Below are 23,093 nucleotides of genomic sequence, written 5' to 3'. Positions count from 1 at the left end.
CACATTTCTTCTCTTTGCTCAAAGCGAGCAGAACAATTACAGGCACATCGTGCATCAGAGCTCTGGTTTCTTTGGTTGGTTGCATGCAAGTCTGCAGTAAAGCTTTTTGAGTCATCCTGACCTTTTTAGTTAGTGTGATGGAATATTTCTTCCAGGACACAACAAGATAATAACATCACCTTTAAGCATGGACCTGCAAATGCAAATATATTTTTGTTGTTATTATTGTTGTTGATGATGATGACTATATGACCTATGCGTCCTATCTAGCATTACATTAGGTTCATTTGCAATTCAAATTCCTGAAAAGTTCAAAGGTTCAATTTGACATCCAAGACATGGACACAGTGCTTACTTCAGAGAAATATAAAACTGCATGTGGCAGCTTTCCATTTTTCTCCCCCACAACCGCTGCCTTTTCATCAGATACTTAGCATCAACAAAACCAAGTGGCCTCAATCTCCCTCATTCCTATCACCCTCTATTCTCTGCCATAGCTTCAATTACCTTCACCTTTGCTACCTTTGAACTAGCCAGATGCTCACATGAGTCTCATTTGCATAAATGCTTCGCAAACACCCTCGTAACATGCATAATTGATGCACAAAGCCCAAACAACTGCAGCTTCCCAATGGAAGTGAATAGATATATAGTACATGCAAATACCAGTAGTACTTCTAATATATTTATGTGAAACTAAAAATATCTTGTGTACATGTTTTGGATGAGTGCTTCATGACTGACACATTGTATCTTGTGTTGTGTTCAAACTCATCCTACTGTGTGTTGGGTTTTTTTCATAACTACACTTTTTTTTAAGATTGGGTACTAGTTGTGTGTAACTTTAAACTTCATACAGTGAAATTTATTTTGCAGATGAAAACTCATGATCCAGATATGTGACTTATGTAACGTATTCTATAAATAGATCATTCTGGAGTCGGCACATAGTATCTGTTTATTACACTTCTTCCTTTCTGCTTCTCATTTCGCTTCCAACACTTCACTGTACATCCTTACCTTTACTTTCTGCTTCAAAGCACATCTTCATGATTATCATGCCACTTCATTCACAGCCTTGCTCATTTGTTCAACAGCTTTTTTTCCTCTGTCATCTTCACATCCCATCTGCTGAGACTATTATGAATGTCATGCAGAAAAACTGGTAGGGATTCTGCAAAATTTCCAGAGGCCCTAGAAGCCCAAATTCCTTTTTGTAAGATCTCTCTTTGAAGTATTTTACTTGCCTGATATGAGACAGAATTGTCAACTTGTTACACTGTTTCCATTTTAAGTCAAAACGGAGCAGAACAAAGCAAAGTAAAAACAAACTACAATGTATATTTTGAAGAACTGTTTAAAAGAAGAAGAGCTTAACAAAGGCATTAGCCCTGCACTTGGTGCTGTTTTGCAAATTGTTAAGACTCAGGCATATTTTCCACATTGAACATTTGTGAACTGCAGCAGTCATGCAGATGCACACACGGTTCTATTAAAAACAACTCCACCCATCCTCCCTCTCTTTAAACCTCTAGAAAAAAACACCATTTATAGGAAGATGGCGTTCCACTTTTGTGTATTGAAATCAGACTGTGGACCCAAACAACATTATGCAGAAGTTAAAACAATTCCCAGCAGCTTGGCATTAATTGTATTTGGAGAGACACCTGTGTAGTAACATTTAAAACTCAATCCAACAGCTACTAAAGCTGTTTCACAACAATTGTTAGTTTGAAAGTAATACTCTAAGGGTTGTGAAAGATAACCAATACAAAACCCTCTAAAAGCAACCTAATTGCATGTCAGGTTGTGTTGTTGGTTCTCTGGAATGTAATGCATACATAACAGGCTGACAGACAAACTGCTTTTAAAAAGTGAACCTAAAACCTCATTAAGTGTCTCTCTGCTCTCCTTAGCTTAACCTTCATCTCCGCCTCCACTCTCTTCGCACATTTCGACGCTGCCCCATTCCCACTCCTCTCCATTACTCTTGTACGCCTATGCATCACCTATTCCTGATTTCCCCGGTACTGCAATGGATTATTTATCCAGAAAGAACCCTATAAATCATGTCAACCTGACCAGCATGTGATGCCTACTGAAGGGGAGAGAGAGAAATATGAACGTGTGTGTGTGTGTGTGTGTGTGTGTGTGTGTGTGTGTGTGTGTGTGTGTGAAAAGAGAATTTGCCTCCCCCAGAACATAATGTGACACCCGTGCTGTTAGCATCAGTGCTGAGTTAAAGCCTTCCTCAGAAAAATCTGAATGCTGAACAGCATTAGAGGGCCAGACATGAAAGTTTCATAGCTTGTGCTGTATAGCCTGCTCATAAAACTAGGTCAATGTAAAGAGCACATGCAGTGTTATAATCTGTTAATGAGTGTGGAGGTGTACTGGAATGAATGTACATGACAGTTTTAAATATTTAAACTACATATAAATAATTACTGTAATGAAAAGGGAAATGGAAAGGTAGAATGAAGAAGGAAAGCCAGAAAGGCAATGTGAGAAATCAAAGTTATTTAAAAGACTTTGGTTACCAGAGTTGAGCTGCAGCAGAACACAACAACATGACTTTTTGTCATATTTGCTGAAACTGTCACTGTATTCTGAAAGAATTCCATGAGACAGAAAAAAACATCATCTCACTCATCCTATTACATCATCCTACTGTTCTGATTGCTTTCCCTATTCACTCAACCGTAGTATACCAAAAACAACCAATCAGAGTCGAGTCTCTAAGGTAGCTGTCAATCATGTCAGTCACTTGTGAACTGTGGTCAAACTGCCAGACTGAACAGGACTGATAAAATATGAATCAAGACTCTGCTACTGCATTATCTGTCACCTAAGCTGTTTTCAGAAACATATTTTAGTGTACTGTTTAGCTGTAAAATAAGAAAGTTTGTGACCTGGCTATCATGTTGGAAATAGCCAACTGAACTACCAAGCAAACTTAATTTCTCATTCAAAAGCTGAACAGTACATTAAAATATGTCTCTGAAAACATTTAAGGCAAGAAAAAGACAAAGCATTAAGGAAATCTTGTTACATATTTGATCATTTCTGCCTCATGTGACAGTCTGACTGCAGTTCACAAGCCATGATTGGCATGAAAGACAATTGTGTAAGAGAGTTTAATTGGTTATTTTTAATTCTGTGTAGTATGGCTATTAGAAGCACTACAAGGAGATATAGCAAGCAGAAAAATGTGGGGTTTTTTTCATATACTGACTATAGAGATAATTTCAGCAAATGTATTTATTTATTGAAATTCACCAACTTTAGCTTTAAGAGTGGAGATGACTATAACAAACAACTTAATTCTTTCCAGACAGATATGACATTAGTCTAAGGGTAGATGGTATGTTTTTCTTCATAAGATGTCTTTATATTTCCACACAAATCCTGTCAAGTGTAGTTTTGAAGTCCTTCTCTAAACTCCTCTAAAACGTAATAAAACTTTTCTTGAAACGGCTATGACAATTTGAAAATGTTCATGTCTCCAGAGAGTGCTTTATAAAACTTTGTAACAAGCGCACTAAATATGTCAAAGAGTGAGCCAGGTGACGGTTGATGACATTGCAGCTTCTTTCTGATTGGTGTCACGCACTCTGGGATTTTTGTCACTGCAACAGCAGTGTCACTGCGGCTATAGATAGGTTAGCAGAACTGAGACGACTTAGAGCCTTCTCTCCTCACCTGTCTGCACAGACACGGTGATGGTAAAACCGACTAAAAGAGATGTAGAGAAAGTGAGAAATGGGGAAAAAAAGAGGGCAGGGGTAGATGAGGTGGCTGTCTTTCAAAGTGAGGTAGAGATAAAGCTGGGGGAGAGATGGAAAAGGGAGTGATTTTGTGAGCCAAATGAGAGTGCGGCCATATATATATAATTGCGGCCATTACCATCATTAGTCTTGTACTCAGATTCACTTGGCTCACACTCCGCCCGCACTCTTGCCAGCCCGCACAATGCCCCTAAAATAGCCCTGTGTTTTAAATTATGCATGGTGACAGAAATAGACAAATTGCAGCAGGACAATTCCCTTCCCTCTCACTAGCATATTTCTGCTTTGCAGAGTTGGAAAACAATGAAAAAGGAACAGGTCTTTTTCCCAGGAACAATCACTTCAAAACAAAAAGTCATTAAAAGAGGAAGTTTTATTTCACATTTTGGACCTCATTAGAATGCATAAAATGTTTGAGCGGATACAGTACAGTACCCAGTCCTGATTTATTACAGGTAGAGGAGGTCAAGGCTTTCTTCCTGGTTGGATGGGCTCTGGGAAATGGAGTGAAAAATGAATTTGTGCAGGAGAGTGATGATAAAATGTGAGACTGTTTGATATACCCCATCTTGCCAGCACAATTTAAATGTTTGATGGGTGTGTTTTTTCCTACTGAACAGCCTCACTGGTGTCATTACCAGAGAAGATTATACCTCTACATGCAGTTTGCTGTCACTCATTTTCTGAATAACACAAAATTCAGGCTGAAAATCTATGTACAATATCACAGCTAACCCATAAAGGAGATGACAAACACTTATTTGAACTACTAATGCTTAAAGATGCAATGCAATCATTCAGAAAGTCCTCAACTAAGGGTAAATATGAAAAAGCTTTGCCATCAGAACAATATTGAATTAGATTGGATTTCCTGAAATGTCTTAAACCTGCAATAGCAGATTATTTTGGTCACAATAAACACGTTGTAAACAACATTGACATACTGTCACGTTGTGAAGCAAACTTGTTAGCAGACAGCAACTCCTTTAAAACATCCAACAGATACTGAGTAACATTCATTTGGGTGTGGATGTCTAACCCATAGGCTGTATAAACCCATTGGTTTGTGAACTCCCATTTGGAGCTTAAAGTTTGGCATTTAAGCCATCACTATCATGTTTTTTGGAGCCAGAAGTGACTGTATGTGGACAATGGGATGGAGCTGACTCATTGCAAGGCCTCGCAGACAGTCTGTCACTAAAAATGTGGCCCTGCCTTTAATTGTGCATAGCTTTAAGCATTTATATTATTTTAAAAGGTGAATGATGTAAAGATTAACCCCCCTGTATAGTTTTTATGAATGCAAAAATTAGTTATAGACCAGAAATGTTTGCTGTACCAACTTTAAAACATGTTTATTTTGGCATGATGACATGGAGGTCTACAGGGATCGGTAGCCAACCTGAAGTGGCTATTGGAGGAGCTATGGTTTTTGGCATTTTTCTGCATTTATTTTTCAGCCCTGGAGATTGCTGCATGGCCATGCCATCTGACGAATTTAAGTATAGTATTCAATCTCCATTTAACTCTGGTTTCACCACTTAGCTGCTAACTTTGACTCTTTGTTTTTTATGCAGGGCATGTAACAGGGCATGTGGGTTTTTAGAATGTTTTTACTGCAACAGCTGCCAACTGCATCTGGTAACAATGCTAATGAGAGTGTTTAGAATAAACCAGAAAGGTAAAGCTGCAGGCCATAAAGCCAAAACGATTACCTGATTACCTGGAAAAAATGCAAAAACAAAAAAAAAGACATCTGCACAACCATGTGTGGAGCTGAGTTAGGTTATAATTCTCTAAGAGTCATTAGAACCATTGTTAATATAAAATATTGATTAGAGCAGCTTTCATTTTAAGCAAAAGTCTTTGTATTTCATCATGAATGAAACCTTAAATTAATCTCTATGATGGTTTGGCTGCCCAAATCCAATTCTTACCCTCTACAGAACTTATTCAAGAAGTTAACATTTTCAAATAAAGTGAAGATTGGATTCTGCCAAGATAGCATTTATTAACTTATTAACTATGTAGCTGTCTATCACAATCATGTCTGTCTTACAGAAGTAAAAGAGCCTTGTAAAGTCAAACTAATGGTAATTAGCCAAATTGTCATGTAGTTAAGTTCCAGTAAAATGTGTTAGAAGCTGGTGCTTAGTAAGCAGGTTTCATGCCTTGTCGTGTACAGTAGATGAAAACATCAATTGGATCTCATCTTAATGGAATTTCGTGGCAGTTAAGCCTGCCTTTAACTGCTATAACACCCTTTTTGTGTGCATATAATATAAATAAAATGTAGGACATGTATAAAATCATTGAAGTTTACCAGAAAATATTCAAGAAATTCATAAGGAGACAGTGCTTAACATTCACCATGTCTGGAATAATCCTGTAAAATAAGCTTAGAAGAGAGCTGGCATTACTAAACCGAAATCTTAGAATGTTGTTTACCACTCAGCGTGGTGTACTGTTGTCTGCTCTATGCTGCGTATGACTCACACTGTTTTCTTTGCGAGGCTTGAAAACTGAGTTTCCCTTGGGACAATGTGAACATTTTGCATCTTGCATCTTGTAAGCTAGTGGTATCAGTCTTCAGGCCTCTGCAGCTCTGTTTATCACACAGTATTTTGATGTAAAAGAGGAGTTTGGAGGCTATAATTTGAACAAGAGATGAGATTATTCTCCATGCGCTAATCGAACAAATGATTGAAAGACAGTTATTAATTGGAGCATCCAGGCACTGCCCACCCCCCAACCAGAGTGACTCATTACCAAGGACTTTTCAAAAAGAGCAAGCTATGTATGTTTTTGTTTATATTGTATTTTTTTATTGCCCCAGCCTGTGCTGTTACAGCAGAGTGCCTTTCAAAGAGCGCTCATTAAGAATGCAAATAATGCTTGGTTCACTTCAGCAGCTATACAGAGGCCTGAGAGCAGGCGGGAGGGAGAGGAAGAAAGGTTTTTATATTCATACAAAACAGTAAGAGGCAGAGAGAGAAAGGGAGTGGACAAGAGAAAATAGGGAAACAGATGTAGAAAAAAGGATCCAGCAAATGGGAGGGAAAAAATGGAAATAAGGAAAAAAGAAAAAGAGTGCGGGAGAAATCCCCACACAGACTTTAACACACCATTGAAATTGTTCATTTACAGAGGAAGTGGCTTAGAGGCAGAGCACAGATATTGTGTTTGTGGAAACACACTGGCACTAGTTTAAATTGCTCAAGGTATTTTCCATTTAGATGCACTGTGTATTCATGTGCCTCACCCGGCTGTCAGCTCTGTGATTTGAGCCACAGTTCACTCTACTGTGTGGTGCAGTATTTTTACTACAGAAGCCGGTACAGTACAGGGATTCATGCAATCTTTCCTGCGGTCATTCATACACACACACACACACGCACGCACGCACGCATGCACGCACACACACACGCACGCACGCACACACACACACACACACACGCACACAAACATGCATGCACTCATGCACACACACACACACACTATTGGTGTTGCTGCAAATGGCAATTCAGTCCTCAGACACTGACTTCAACACATCCTCTTCACCCACAGAAGTATTAGCTGATGTTAGTGGTCATCCCCTTTGTCATCTCACCGCATTGGCCACATCAAACTGACCATAGCACAATAGTGAAGCAATTTGAAGACCGGGAGTATTATTACAGTCATCTATTTTTTCTTTTGTAGGTAACGGTGTAGTTGCATTTCTGCATACAAGGTCCCTTGGCAGAAAGTCCTAAGTCATATAATGCATTCAGTATACATTTCTGATTTATAAGAAGACTGTAAAAAGGTTATCATTTTCAACTGACCTCTGCATCTCATTCTTGTCGCTCTTGGCATGATGTATTCATTTCCATTGTCTATACCACCTTATCCAATTCAGGATTGCAGGGAGCTACAGACAGATCCAGAGCAGGTCACCAATTTTTTGATTTTAATATGATTGACTGAAACCCTTGATTGTCTCACAGTCCTTGTGATTGCCTGCCACTATTGGACACCACTCAAAAGTGAACTATAAGTCAACTTCTAGAATATAGTATAGTATAATCAGAAAATAAGCGAATATGCAGTTGCAATATGCAAAATAAATTAAATGCCAAACCTGTGGGAATCAAGATTCTAAATGCAGGTGACATTTAAAAAAATGACAGAAATGTTTGCAAAATATCAACATAAGCAGAAGAATAATGTATTGAACGTATCTGTAACAACAATAATGACCTGCATCAGCAGATGGGAGTTCCTATAAGCTGATTTATAGTTGTAGTCATAGGCTTTGACTATGGCGTAGGCTCTGTGTAGAGTCAACGCCATAACCTATGGAAACAACCTATGACTTTAGGAGCATTTATACTTGTGAGGTGTTGTCTCTGTGTTGCTCTGCAGTTACACCCCCAAAGCAGCAGTTGGCTGTGGGGTTTCTGTGACATTCTTTATAAAGTTGACATTTTACTTAACATTTACAGCTTAAATTACCAAAGTGGCTAACAGAGTTTTCCTCTACTCATACAAAGCGGGGAACAACAGCAACATTTAACAAAGGTTACATTACAACATTCAGCTCCATTTAAACTCATAAGGTTCATCAACAAAACAATTTTCTTACACTGGACACGTTTCTCCACATACAAAATATGCTGACATTATTAGCCCAAACCTATGGCATTTTAAATTGCATAAACTGACCTACCAGATAGCAGACTTAAAATATTCAGTTATGGGGGCTTCATTGTCTCCACAATTTATTGTTTCTTATCTATGAAATAAAAGTAAATCAAAGCTTTGTTTCCACTGAGGGAAATGGCTTTCAGATTACTTAAATAAACAGAAGATCTACATTGCTGCAGTAGTAGTAGTACTTGTTACATTTCTGTGAAGGTGAATGTCAGACTAAGGTGGTGGGTACATGCATACGTAGAGCCTACACTTTAGGTAGAGTGTTGTTTACTGCATAAGTATAAATGCTACTTAAGTGTCTATGACTGTTAAAGTCACTGGAAAAAGCCTACCAAGCAGACCTTAAATTAAGTTTTTAATTTTCTAGCTTTTCGTGTTATTCGCCTCCACAGGTGAGGGCATGGTGGGTCCTTAAATCCGGGAAATTGGATGTACCAGCACTAATTGTGGGAATGAAGCTTTTAATGCAAGTTCAAGCAGGAAGGGAATTACCATTCTAATTTTCTCATCACACTGCTCTCTACCTCTCAATTACAATCTAGTGAACTGCACTGGGTAATGTGCACCATGATTTTTCTGTGTTTCACTAACCTATTTAGTTAAGTGGTATTTAAACCACTTTGTGTCTTTTGTCTCTTTGCTGTCATTGCAGCAAAGCAGTCCATTGCACCAGACTACTTTCAGACTAAACTGCAGCTGCTATCACATATCAGCAGTGTAGCATTATGGCATCATTTAATCATTTTGACAGGAGACTAATTATGAAAAAAGATTGCCAGTCTTTATCAAGCTCTACACTTTTTTGATTTTTACAATCCCTCTGCATTTCACAGGGAATCTGTTAAGTTTCTCAAAAAGCAAGATAGTGAACTGTGTAAAAGGTTATTGTAAAATACACTTCCAGCAAGTTTCGAGTAATTACTAACTCATTACTGTTGCACTGCTGGTCCTAACTATCGTTGTCAACCTCAGTTATGCAGAAACAAAGCCTCTATGCTTCCAGCTTTAGAGACTTGTTTTTCATTAGAATTGATTTACTTTCACTGCCTTGTCATATTGAATACACAAGGTAAATAGGACCCCCATCTGTGTGTGTGTGTGTGTGTGTGTGTGTGTGTGTGTGCGTGTGGGCGTGTGGGCGTGTGGGTGTGTTTGTGCGTGTACCTTACAAGAATAAGCCATTTATCAGAAAGTGGTCAAGACCCGGATCAATGATGAGAACATTTAGGAAATGGAATGAGCCATTCCGTCACCAGACTTTAACGTGAAAATTGATTCTTGCGAGAAAACTATTGCTGGTTATAATGATGTTTTTACTGCAGTAAAGAAGTACAGGGATTGTGTGTGTGTGTGTGTGTGTGTGTGTGTGTGTGTGTGTGTGTGTGTGTGTGCGTGTGTGTGTGTGTGCAGTGTGAGCGAGGCCATCAACTGGCAGAGTAAGACTGAGAAAACCTGCCACTGTGATCCTGTCTCCCTTGAGTCATCTTCTTGCTTACCTCTCCACAGCCCTGCCGAGAGCCCGACCCTGAGCTCATGTCTAGCCTGGCACACCTGGGGTACGTCGGCAGACACACAGCCTCCACTGCTGGTGCAACATCCTCCTTGACCCCAATATGCTGCCCTCAAGAAGCTATCAGTGGACCTGGGGAAGTGGGGTTGCAGTGATAATGGTAAGCGTTCAGATGTCACACCTGCAGGTTTGCTTGGGGCGACTCGATGAGACATGCAGTTCTTTTTTTTCCATTTGTGTCTCCCTCCGTCTTTCTCACTTTTTGCCCAGTTTTAGCTCACTGTCTTCCTTGCTCCTCCTTTCATTCCTATAGCTCCTCTCACAACAACACAGACAGAGGTCAGTTCTATAAAACAGGCGTTTATTGGGCATTCCTGTCTCTCTGAAGTATCCCCTTCTTGTCGCGCCATTAAAACTCTTTGTAAGGATAAAGATAACAGAGAATACATCGATGTGCTAAACACAATGAAAAACTACAATAATGTTGGCTCTTTTCAAAGGTGTAATAGTGTTGATTAAGTCCAGGTGATTGAATAGTTTGAGTATTCAGAGACTTTCGTAAATAGATTCATGGTTTCCTGTAGTTAGTCTTGTTGATTCTCTAAGTAGAATGCCATCTGCATAGAATTCTTCCAAAAATAGAGCCGGGATCCTGTAATCCTTCCATCACCCATCACTCCTCCCAAAGACACCATAAGATACCTAGGGATTACCCTCTTGCCAAAAATGTCAGAACTATCAAACTTAAATTTCGACACACTTAACAAAACAATTGGCGATGACACAATCAGATGAATTAATCTACCACACATGATTTGGAACAATAGCAATCACCAAGATGTCAATACTGCCCAAAACAAACTACCTTTTTTTCAATGATCCCACTTATCCCACCCCCCACACAGTTGACTCCCCTAGACCCAATTATAACAAAGTTGTATTGGAAAAATAAGAAACTCAGAATTAAGCTCATCACAATTCAGAAGCTCAAAAAGAGTTTCCCAGAGTCCTCAAAAGTCATTTAAACGTCTCTCCAACCGTCCAACTCAGCCTCAGACATTAACCAAAAACAAAAGCGAGCCTAGCAAGACATCCTCTACACCACACTCCGCACTGCACTGTGCACAGTTTCACAGCAAAGTCGGCCGTAGTGGCACACCTGATAAAAAACATTAGTTCTGCCACAGCAATACAGGTAAGCAACCAGCGAACTAATGCCTTAGTAGCTATAACTTTTGCAAGTATGTACATTTTTCCCTTTATACATCAACTTAATCACGAGATTTACATTTTAACCTTGATAGATTTATTATTCATCAATGTCTTAATTAAATTATGAACGTATGCATTTCTAAAGTAAACATTTTTAAATAACTCTTACCCTTTCTTTTTGTCATATCCCTTTATTGGTTCTTTCACTATCTCTTTCTGTTCTCCTGGTTTTGACACTTCCTTACTCCTTTGCCAATGACTTACCAATGAGAGAGGCGTAATCTTAGGGGTTATTTTAGGAGGCACTTGACCTTCTTAATTTCCTGTTTTCTTGGGATGCAATTAGTGGGGAGCGAAATGAAGCAACAGCTAAGCATAACGAGAACAGCATTCAACCAGCTGTCCCCACCAAAGCTAGATATCAGTGTTTACGTAATTGGAACAGTGCGCCTTTGTAATTGGCTTGCCTTGCTTGGAATGTAACAGGGAAATAGGGAAACTGACTAAAATACAAAGAGAAAGTAATGTGACTGTTCACAGTGATTATCTTTGTGTGTAATGCACAGTGGCACACAAAGACATGCATTTAGATGTATGTATGTTTATGTGCACACAAACACAGCAGTGTTTTATTTGGGTGCTCACAGCATGCGGTAATTGTTTGAAACACTTAGATATTGGTTGCAGCATACAGGCAGACATTAATAGGTCAAAGAACAGTTGAAAGATGTGTCGGAATAAACAACACCACCTGAAGTTCTTGCCCTGTGTTGTATACCAGATGCCTCAGCTCACCTTCTGTGCATCATCTCTGCTCTCCATAGATGAAAGGAGCTGCTGACTCCTCTGGCATGCATTAGCATTCAGACACCCACCTTCCACCTTATCTGCCGTCAAAACAGCCACCTCTAACTTCCACAGAGAAACACTTTGACCACACATCAGTGACAAGCCTCCTTATCATTGGCCCTAAACAAGCTCAGTGCATGTCAAAACCGCGGACAGCGGGAGACCAGGAGCTGAAAAAAAAGGAGTGGGGAATGTGCCTCTGCAGAGAGACCCAGACAATCACAAAGACAGACGGAGAGAGCAGTGAGTGTGTCTGACATTTCTAGCGCTGGTATTTTGCTATATGAGGAGACCTAGAGGGAATGGAATTGAAGAAGCCTCTTTTCCTCCTCCCTGCACCCACACATCCATCTCTAATATTTGTTTGGGGGCATCTTTGCAATGGCTCGCCTGGACCTCTAAAGTACGCAGGAGGGGTGAGCACTTGTCATACAGCAGCTCAGAAACATAGAGCAAGAAAGCGAGACAGAGAGGGGAGAGTGAGAGATGGGAGAAGACAACAAGACAGCTCAAGTGATGGCAGAACAATTGCGAGGGTCTAAGGGCTTGTCATGATAAAGCACACATCTTGTGTCGCTGCAGGGGGCAGGGATGTAAAATTTGCATGCCTGCTACTGGTAGAAACTACATGGTGTAGGGGAAAACCCTGAGAAGTACTTTGGACACCATGTTACTACAACATCCCTAACAGTGGAACATATACTTTTATGTGAGAATAAGTTGTTTTGTCTTTTAATATCCACTGTGTAACCACTGCAGTTTCATAGTATTGCACCGCTTTCTTTAAACAATCAATTTTGAAACCACATTGAGATGTTGCACAAATTTAAAATGTACACAATTAAGAAATATTACACAAGAGGGTGTGCTTTAACAAATGACACTGAAGCACACCCTCTCTTGTAATATTGCAATTATGCAACTGTTACTAACAAACTATAATATATAATCAAAATGTATTCATTTGTAGGGGCAATTGTCTCTCAAAATAAAAAGTAATTACTGGAAAACAATCAGTCACATCAGTAGGATTTGTTATGAAATATGTTATGAAACCTAGTTTACTATCACAGCAGGTAGGTCAAACCTTAGTAACAACCCAGCAACAGATATGTTTTGTAGTCACTGTTGAGTCTGTTGGCCAACTTGTGCTTCTAGTTTCAATATATCGTGGGGTTTCCCCAAAATAAATAAATATTCTAGAATTAAACACAAAATGCTTATCTTGCACATTCTTGTTACAACTAAGATATCTGTAAGGTAGTAGTGCCTTGTCACCAGCTCGGTTGATGAAAAATGCCAGAGGATGCCAAACATTTCTCAGCATGGAAGAGCCCATTAGTCAAAATTAATGAACAAAAGATAGCCGGAATCTTTTCCAGAATTAACAACATGTTGTTGTCTCACTAAATGTTTTGCTTCATTCTATATTTTATATTTTATTTATATGGCATTTAGCCTGTCAAAAACAACTCTTTCACTGCAGTCATAATCCCTTCTCCTATATAAGTATCGTAGCAACACCCACTTTCCCATCATGCCTTAATTTGGACTGAGTAGTTTTTAGTTTGCAGTTAAGTTATGTCATATGTGTGTTAGTTTATAGTTGTATATTAGTGGGTTGATTTTACTTTTCATAATGGCAGATGTATTTTCAGCTGAAGTGGTATTCAGTAATAGGAATTGAATGCTCTGCTCCACTGAAATGCCCCTTGTCCCCTGCATGCTAAAAATGACCACTATTATGAAACTTCTGCAGGTATAATGATTAAGAAATGTTGGAATAATATTTTCAGTGATGAGGAAGGTGTGCTGTCATGTTGACTTGAGCACATCCTTAAATTTGCACCTACTGCTTATTCCATCCATCTGATTAAAATTAAGATGTTTTGCATTAGTAATATACCTTCATTAACGCACATATATTTGTCATTGTTTTAATTCAAGTTCAATTACCTATCAGATGGTGTATCAGCAAGTAGTATGTATTTCCATTAACTTGAGCCCTGAGAGATAGATTAAAAAAAAAAGAGTAGCTGATTCAACAGAAGATAAGACATTCTGACTCTTAGTCTCCTGTGTGGGTTAAGCTCATGAAAACACAAATTCCTACACTTCCCAAAATGCAACTCAAAAGCATCTTGTTGTTAAAGATGGTCAAAGTTTGTGTCTTTCAAATTTATCACCCCCTGTTTGTTATACAGAATTTATGTTATTAATTTGCAGTTTACCCAGACAAGCCTAGTAATATTCTCTAAGACTTGATCAATCTCCCTCCAGAGCCACAAAAAAACAGTATACAACAGTTTTTGGATGCTGAGTAGTAAGAACTGTGTTGGGTAAATCAATTTTGATGTGTGCAATCAGCAGAATTACCCCTTAAGAAACCACACAGGTTGTCCACCTAAGAAACTGAAACCAATTTCAGCCATGGTCCTCTTGTTTCATAGCTGCAGAAATATGTCTGTGTGGCCCATCCATTAATAACTATGCTGCTGTATCTGCATCTACAATAAGATGATTAAAGAGAAGATGCTCAGACAACACTTTTGTGCCTCCGTAAGACCATTCATCACAGCTGGACAATAAATACTGTGAGAAACCAGCGCTGGGTGAAGTTTAAGTTTCAGCATAAAGTCCAAATTCACTTAATGTCTTGGAGCCTTGGAAGCCAGATTCATGAAGAAAGAACAAGGCTCTTAAGATTAGGGCTGCTCCTCAGTTGACTGACACTGCTTCATGTCAAGCAGTGGGTTTTCTTTTGTTTTGTTTTTTTTTTTAAAGAGAGTTGGGCTGTGTTTGTAGAGACAAAAGCAAAGCAAGTAATTTTTAATGATAGTTTGGTACATTTTAGTCTTGTTTATAGCAACAAAAGCAGATCCTTTTTTTTTAGCAAGACCTGGAAATGTTTCCTGCCTTGTTAATGGAAACATAAGCTAGTATTTTTTTAAGAGGACTTCACCCCAGTCTTCCTGGCAGTAACAAAAGTGGGTACATTTCAACACGAGTGCATTTCCAGCTGTGTTTGTAGTGACCAAACCAGGTAGGTTTTTGTAAGCCAAAACATGATGTTTTTGTGCCTAAACTTCAAATTGAAACATAAGGAAACATAACGTTTCATTGTATCTACTTCGTATTAAACATACAAATGTGACATTGAACATTTTACAAGGCATTTTACAACCCTTTTACAACCCTTGTTTTCATTTCAGTTGATGCTCAGCTGTCTAAATCTATCATCTCAGCAAACTGCTGACAGTGATCAATGGAACAGCATGAACTCGCCCTGGCTTATAAACCCTTGCCTCGTAAGTTACCACCCTCTCTTCACTTCATTTCTGCCCTCCCCTGCCGCTCTGCCTATATACTGTATGTGTTGTATCAGCAGAGTAAATATGCCGGCAGTGATTGAGAGTTTAAAGGTCATCCATAGTCCTTGCAGAGATGAGGTGGGGGTTGAGGTTGGAGGGCTAAATGTCATTCACAGTCTGGGCAGTGTAGCCAGTGCATGGCCAGAGGCGAGGTCACAAGGTCTGATGAAAACAAATCCATCACTTTGCTGTCCGGGTAACAGGCCAGAGAGCTGAAGGGCTGTAGGGGTGCAGAAGAGCTTTAGGTTACAGAGGCAGAGGGAGAAAGGGGCAGGGATCAAAGGAGGTTGTGTGTGTGTGTGTGTGTGTGTGTGTATTTGTGTGGTGGCGGGATGATGCTAAGCAAGGCTAAGCTGGCCAGAGAAGGCAGCAGGGTGTGGATGTTTAAAGTCGGGATGAAGAGCGATGGTGATTATCACAGCCAGGCCTCTTCTGCTTGTCAGTATTCTATGATCCACAATCTGGAATAACAAGAGAAAAAACTACCAAAACACACCATAACACCATTCAAACAGACATGGTTTGCATAGTTTTGCAGAAGAATGGATTTAGGTCTGTCAAAGATAAGTGTGGCACACATACATTGCTTTTACACATTAATGCTCAAAGTCCCAGCCAGTGCTCGTTTTTAAGATGCATTGTAAAGCTAGGGTCTGTCTAATGAGTGGTTTACAACAAGCTATGCAATGCTGCCAAGCGGTTTGGCGACATCACAATTGCCATAGACAAACAATGGCTCAAGCCACTGCAAAGCAATTCTTACAGTGATTATGTGTATATAATATATATATATATATATTGCAATTCCTTCACTCTCCATATATAAGAGTGAAGGAATCGCACAGTGAAATACATTGGCTTCTTATTTTACAGGTAATGACGTGTGTTAGACTAATATCAGTGCAGTTAACACTGTGTTTCACAGAAATCTTGTTTTAATGTAGCTATACGTTAGGCAAAGGGGTACATTGATTGTAAGGAACAAACATTTACGGTGAACAAGCCTTTAGCAGAGACTTATGGGTTCCCAGAATCCATTTTCATTCAATGTCTTTAGGTGAGAGATCAAGGGACCCCTTTGAAAATGAACATGCCAGTTTTTCCCCTGCCAAAATTTAGCTTTGGAGCATTTTTTAGCCCCCTTCCTTGGAAGTTATTTTGACTTGGTTTGATGCCTTACGTTGTTTAGTACCCCGAGATGCTACCTTTATGCTTACAAAAAAAGTGAACGCAGAATAGCCTCTTGACCCTTTGACCTCTGCAATAGAAATGGTCTGTCATGATGCCTGCTTTAGAATTTTTGCTTAATGTGATGTCATTTCTTGGAGTATCTTCAATTGCTTAATATCCCTAAAATTTGTACATCATAAACAAAATGCTCCTTAACCCTCCATAAGTCATTTGAACTGTGTACATTGTTTAGTTTTTTCTTTGCAAGGTGTTTTAATGGAATCATCATTTATTCCTCTGGCGCTATCACGCATGTTTTCACCGCTGGTAACGTAGCACCATGACCTCAATACGAGTGTACAACGTGATGAAACTTAAGCATCTACAGAAAAAAGAATGAGTGATCTATTTATTATGATTTTTATTTTAAAAACGGACCTCCCATGGCCTCCAATTATTTTTGCTGAAGAGGGTAGCAATTGTATTAGGGTGTCTCTCCACCCGGGATGTGCCACTGCTGTTTAGATTTTCTTGAGCGGGACACTTACGCCTTACAATTGTCTAAAGGCTGCACCTCTCCAGCTGTGCTCTGTAAAATACCTTAGGCTCTGACCTTGCTGGGGGGCGACTGGCGAAAAGAGAACTTCCTAATGGTGATCAGCAAGGTATCACATTATCATTATTAAAGGAATATGACTCTTTCAATTTCCATCTCTGTGACCACTCTGCCACCTCCCTTGCTACTATCTGCATAATGCTAGATGAAGCAGAAATGCTTTACAAATCATCATTATGAAATGTACTTTAGTGACAAATGAGGGAGAGGAGTGTTGTACAGCTTATACATGAGGCACAGAAAGGAATGTAATACAGATGGAGCACTAAACAGGCAAATTGAAACACTGATGATGCTTCTTACTTCACCTTTGGCATAATGTGGTTTTGCACCAGTGCATTAGAGAATTACATTAGGGTTGGCAAGATCGAGCTCTACATTTATTCAAACAACCATGCATTTAATACAGTTAAAAACAAACAAAAAAAAACACCTGCATGATCTTGGATGTCGGCCTAGACCTTTACTTTAAAACACAATAACATCCAACACCAAATGCTTAGTCACTCTCAGGGGGGGAGACGGTTTCACTCTGACATCTGATTGGTCAAGAGTGCTGACTCCATCAACTCCCAAGAAGTTTAGCCAGACAGTGTAATTGCTAATCGTTCAAGCTTGAGACACACCTAACAAGGCGTGCCGGGCCCCACGCCTTGACTACACGCCATTCTCTATGGCTCTCTGGCTATAGTGAAAGTGATAGGCTGTCCTCTGAGACCAGAATAATGTACATCTTGCTGCAGCTTCTAATGGGCTAATGGGGTGAGTGGAAATGAATGGAGAACAGCCTCCACTCTGACTGGTGCGGGTAAAGAAAAACCCAGCGAGACCGAGGTAGCAGTGGTGGTGAGAAAAAAAAGATGAAAGTGAGGGGAGAAAATTGGAGAAAGAGAGAAATGGAGTGAGGACAGGAAGACAATGCGAGCGAGATGAAGTGACAAGGGTAAGAAATTGAAAGATTCTGAAGGAAAAAAAGAAGTAAGATGCGCAGCAGTATTAGAGACAGCATAGTAGTAGTAAGAGAGTGAGAGGGATAAGGAAAGAAAGGGAGAGAGATAGAGAGGCGAATGGTAATTATAAAGATAGAAGGCGGGTGAGGGAGACAGAGAAAAAAGAGAGACGGTGAAAGGAACTGAGATAGGGTGTTGGGGGGAGAGAGAAACTGTGAAAGCGCTAAGAGGTTGAGCGGAAAAGCCATTTAGAGCTCTAATCAGATTGCTATTGAATGTGCAGGAATTAGACTTTGGCCCCGAAGCCGTCTTGGCTACGACCAGACACACTCAGCATCCAACACTCAAGTACAGTTGGATCTGTGTCAGCCAGACAACACAGAGGCTAAGAGCATCCCAGAAACAAGTCGTGTGTGTGTGTGTGTGTGTGTGTGTGGGGGGGGGGGGGGAGTATGCAGATTTACAGGAACGCATGTGAGTTTCTCAGGTGAATCAATGTAGTTTCTGTGTGCATGTGTGTTTGTGTGTGAGTCTTTGTGTTTAATGTATTTGTGGGTGTTGTGCGATGAGAGCACTGCCGGGGAGATTAGCGGATTATATAAATTAGTTTAGTGCATTTGTAATGCTTGTGTTGGAAAAGAGATAAGATGCTAGTTGAGGAGTGCATTGTTCTTAAATGTGCAGGAAACGGCTAGAGTTACATGGAATTCAATTTATTCATTGCTGTGTTATTAATATTCCAAAAGGGAGTTCTGTATAGTAGGTATTTTTGTAGAATAATAAATGAAAGTAATAGCAGTGATTGGAAATCAATTCATGTGCATTTTGTAGTTATTTTTAATAACTAAATTTGACAGAATGAAAGTTGATAAATAAAGCCAACTTACTTGTTCACTGTATTTTTCCCTGTCCTGCACCAGTAGCTGGCAGTGTTATTATTTTTGCTGTGTCCTTTACTGGCTCTGTGTTTTCCACAGCCGCACAATTTCGAGGCTGACGGCCCTTCCCATCATGTCCTAAATGTCTGAACCCAGCCCAGGACGGGCTGCTCAGCAATGGGAATTATTTTCGACACAATTCACTGTCAGGGCAAATTGGTGCAGTGGGCTGAACTTGAGCATCATGGGTGACGGAAAAGGAGAGAGGATAACGAGGAGACAGACGCAGAGGGAAAGACGGGCGAGGAAGGGTCGACAGAGAGGATGTTGGTTTAATGGAGAGCTGGATAAGGGGGTGGCACAACTGTGTGTAGATAAACAGAAAACAAACAGACATGGAGCTAAAAATGGGCGCAAGATAGGCAATGGCAGTGGACAGGAGGAGAGGGAGATGGATACATGAGAGGGGAAAAAAGAAAAGTTAACAGAAACAGGAAAACAATTGACAGATATATCCATAAGTGAATAAGTAGCTTTGTTGATGATTGTCTCTTTGTGATTCTTTTTAGCAGAATTAACTTGTTAGTTCATCACTCAACACAGTTGGAAATGTTGAATTTCAGATATACTCTACTTTATTTCCACATTAAAATTGCCTGACTGAAATTTTGCTACATATTGTGTAAATGTGTGTGTGTGTGTGTGTGTGTGTGTGTGTGTGTGTGTGTGTGTGTGTGACACTGGAGAAGTGGATGGTGTGGAAATGAAGAGGCGGTGTGCCGCTCCTCTGCATGTGAGTGAATGTGGGAACAGAAATACATCCAAATGATGAGATCTGCAGTACATTCTCTCTCTTCCTCTCTTTCTCTGCACTCTCTTTTTCTTCTGTGTGTAACCTGACTACTTTGATGTATGTGAGACTCAGAGGGGAAAAAAAAACCTTCAGCTCCTTCCAAAGGCCCCAAACAGGGGAAGAAACGTTTGAAGAGAGAAGGCAAACTTGCCTAATGGTGTGTGGGTGAGTGAAAAGATAGATCTTGGCTATAAAAGTGAAATGATTTATTTTCTGTAATATAAATGCGGTGAAATCCATGATACAATTGTGTTGCTCATCTGAAACATATTTCAATTTATGCTTGAACATTTTAATGTGACAGTAATTGCCTCATTACATGTGTTTGTAGATAATCATATACCACCCCGCATGCACATTCTGACACACCAAGAAAAAAAGACGAGGTTTGAATGTTTAGACGCAATGAAGAGACAACATGTGAATGTTTCAGCACCATGGAGAGAGACAGTTTGAATATTTTAGCACCGCAGAGAGAGACACACAGAGAGAGATAAAGGAGCTGTGCCCCAATTTCAAACTACAAAGTAATTTCAAATAGAGCTTGGCGTATGTAGTGCATTCACATCAAGTGGCAACCTCCAGGGCTGAAAAATTAAGCCAACGTGGAAGTTCCAAAAACTGCAGTTCCCTGAGACTGCCACTTGAGGCTGGCTATAGAAGCAAGTCAATCCACATTGACGCCAATGTTATAATGCCTGACTTTGCAGCAGAAATAAAAATGTTTACAGCCTACAACAAATATCGATTTTGTTCTCTATAGCTAATTTCAACATTTATGACAACTGTAGCGGGGCAGAATTTTTATATTACTCACCCGTTTACGTTTTATTAAGGCCCAAAGTTACACATATTTAAGGTTGTGGTTGCTCTGAGTGACTGCTGTTTGCGAGCCATCACCAAAGTCTGTGGGTCAGAGCCAGCTCTCCTTTCTCCACAGTTCCACCCTCTAGTTCAAATATGGTCACATATGGCTCAGAAAAAAAAAAATGCTGAAAATGTGAGTCCACAAACAAATAGCTGACATCATGGTAGCTATGTCTTTTAGTTTATATAATCTATGATTCACACTGGTGAAAAATAATGACATGATGTCACTGACATCATCCATAACCTACTTCCCAACAGACTCCAATAAGTCAGATTTTCAAGTCTGATAAAGTCTGAAAGTAGCATAAAACCTCGATGGATTTCAAAAAGGTGGCAACATTTTTAGTTACTAATTACTTTGTAAAGGAGGCAATTTGTTTGTAGAATGCTAGAAAACTGTCTCGGGAGACACTAAAAGATGGAAAAATAATTATGTGGTACAAAAGTATTTGGACTGTGTCACATAAAAAAGCCTGTTATTCAGATGCAGTGACAGCACTTTACTTCATAGTCATTGTCTCATTTTAGATCAAATGGTCTGGAGTACAAAGCCAACACAACAAAGATGTGTCACTATCCTTTCAGGAAATGTCTAAAAAGCAGCATTAGACATGTCTGTACTCCCAAAAGTGTGTTCTTATTATTTACAATACCCATATCCTAATGTAAATTCTACCAAAACAATGGACGTTATTCATTCATCTAATGAAGAAATAAAGCATTGTGGTCTTTTATGGGCGCTTTTGCCTCATTGTTTTCTACCATGACTCAGAAATACACAAACAAGGAAGAGATCATTCTCTGTGGATGCATCCTTCAGGTCCGTCTCTCTGTAGTAGACATGAGCTGGTGGTAACTTACGTTTCGTAATGTCAGGTTGCATATGTCTAAGTTCATTATGCCGTCATCCCGCACAGGGAACAAGTTAAGGTGCCTGTCCCTCTGGGGAGTGAGTGCACTCTCCTCCTGTTTGAGTCAGATTTGTATTTTCTATGTCATCATCTTGCCTTACTGGACATCTGCTTAAAGGCAGCACCCCAAAGAGCACTGAACTGTCACAGGAAAATGCTCTGCATAATCTGCATCCCTGTCAATCAAAGTGGGACTCTGGGCCCTTAGAATACACCGTGGAAACTCATCTTGGCAACTCATCACACCTTTAAATGACATAGTTACAGAGTTTACAATGGGTTCTTGAATCCATTGGACTGATAATCTTTTTTGTGTGTAGTTTTTGCTTTACTTTGGTATTGCTTTATTGTTTTACATAATTAGCATTTCTAACAACCACTTCTATATAGCTGCTTGTACATAAGATTTCCAGTGGTTCTTCAATCACTGATACACATACTGCTGGCCTATTAAGCGCAGCGGCCCTGCAGCATCACTGTTATGCCAATATTAACAATAAAGCCCACACTCTCATGTGATATTGCAATTATACAACAATTACCATTTACAATAATAAACAGTTAGACAATAAAATATTTAATCAAAATGTATTGTGGGGCAATTGCTCTTAAAATAAAACACTTTTTGCTCTCTCAATGAAACCTACTACTCCAGCACGAAGGCTGACCCTTAGTAATAAAATAGCAACAGGGACAATTTCTAGGCCCTGCTCATCGTTTGTGGGATTTCCTAACCTGAATACACACCACACACAAAGCCAGCTAGCTTAATCTTTTTGAGATATCTGCTGATCTTTTTCCATGGACGGAAGTAGTTTTGTCTGCAGACTTCACGTGTAGGCTATTTTTAAGATAACACCGTGTTATTGATTCACCACCACAGCTGAAGTGATCCAAACATTTCTGTAACAGTTAACTTGAGTAGCTGTGGCTTACGACATAGAGTGGCCGGCCACTAATTTGGAGATCAGAGGTTCAATTCCCGACTCCTCCAATCTGCATGTTGAGGTATCCTTGGGCAAATAATAAACCTCAAATTGTTCCTGGTGGCTGTTCTGATGTATGAGTGTGTCAGTGTCGATGCTGAGTAACAGGTGGCGCCTTGTACAGTGGCCTCAGCCATCGGTGTATGAATGTGTGTGTGTGTGTGTGTGTGTGTGTGTGTGTGTGTGTGTGTGTGTGTGTGTGTGTGTGTGTGTGTGTGTGAATGGGTGATTGTGACCCTGTAGTGTAAATGTGCTTAGAATTTAGAAGACTAGAAAAAATAAACAAGTGCATGTCCATTTAACTCCACAATGCTGTAAAGTAAAGAAAAAAAACAAAAAGATACTGTAGATGCAATCATTCCAAAAAATTCACAGCATGTTTATTTAATGAAACATACTGCTTAATCCATATTTGTTGTGTTTGGCTTTCA

At 39.6% G+C, this 23,093-nt stretch overlaps 1 protein-coding gene and 1 long non-coding RNA gene across 5 annotated transcripts in view; one reads left to right on the top strand and one right to left on the bottom strand.

Annotated features, from left to right (window-relative positions):
• LOC148187261 (uncharacterized) overlaps positions 1–13,123 on the top strand; it is a 130,268-nt gene extending 117,145 nt beyond the window's left edge. For all 4 annotated transcript variants that reach the window (XR_015778961.1, XR_015778962.1, XR_015778960.1 and 1 more), the window contains 2 exons: positions 9,993–10,156; positions 12,033–13,123. This is a non-coding gene — a long non-coding RNA (uncharacterized LOC148187261). The remainder of the gene's footprint in view (positions 1–9,992; positions 10,157–12,032) is intronic.
• kctd16b (potassium channel tetramerization domain containing 16b) overlaps positions 1–23,093 on the bottom strand; it is an 85,591-nt gene that overhangs the window by 32,949 nt on the left and 29,549 nt on the right. The gene's annotated exons all lie outside the window — the stretch shown is intronic.

The sequence above is a fragment of the Plectropomus leopardus genome, chromosome 15 (assembly GCF_026936395.1).
Source record: "Plectropomus leopardus strain MGB_pleo_1.0 chromosome 15, ASM2693639v1, whole genome shotgun sequence".
Taxonomy (NCBI): Eukaryota; Metazoa; Chordata; class Actinopteri; order Perciformes; family Serranidae; genus Plectropomus; species Plectropomus leopardus.
The sequence above is the reverse complement of the archived record's forward strand: the minus strand, read 5'-3'. Positions and strand labels throughout refer to the sequence as shown.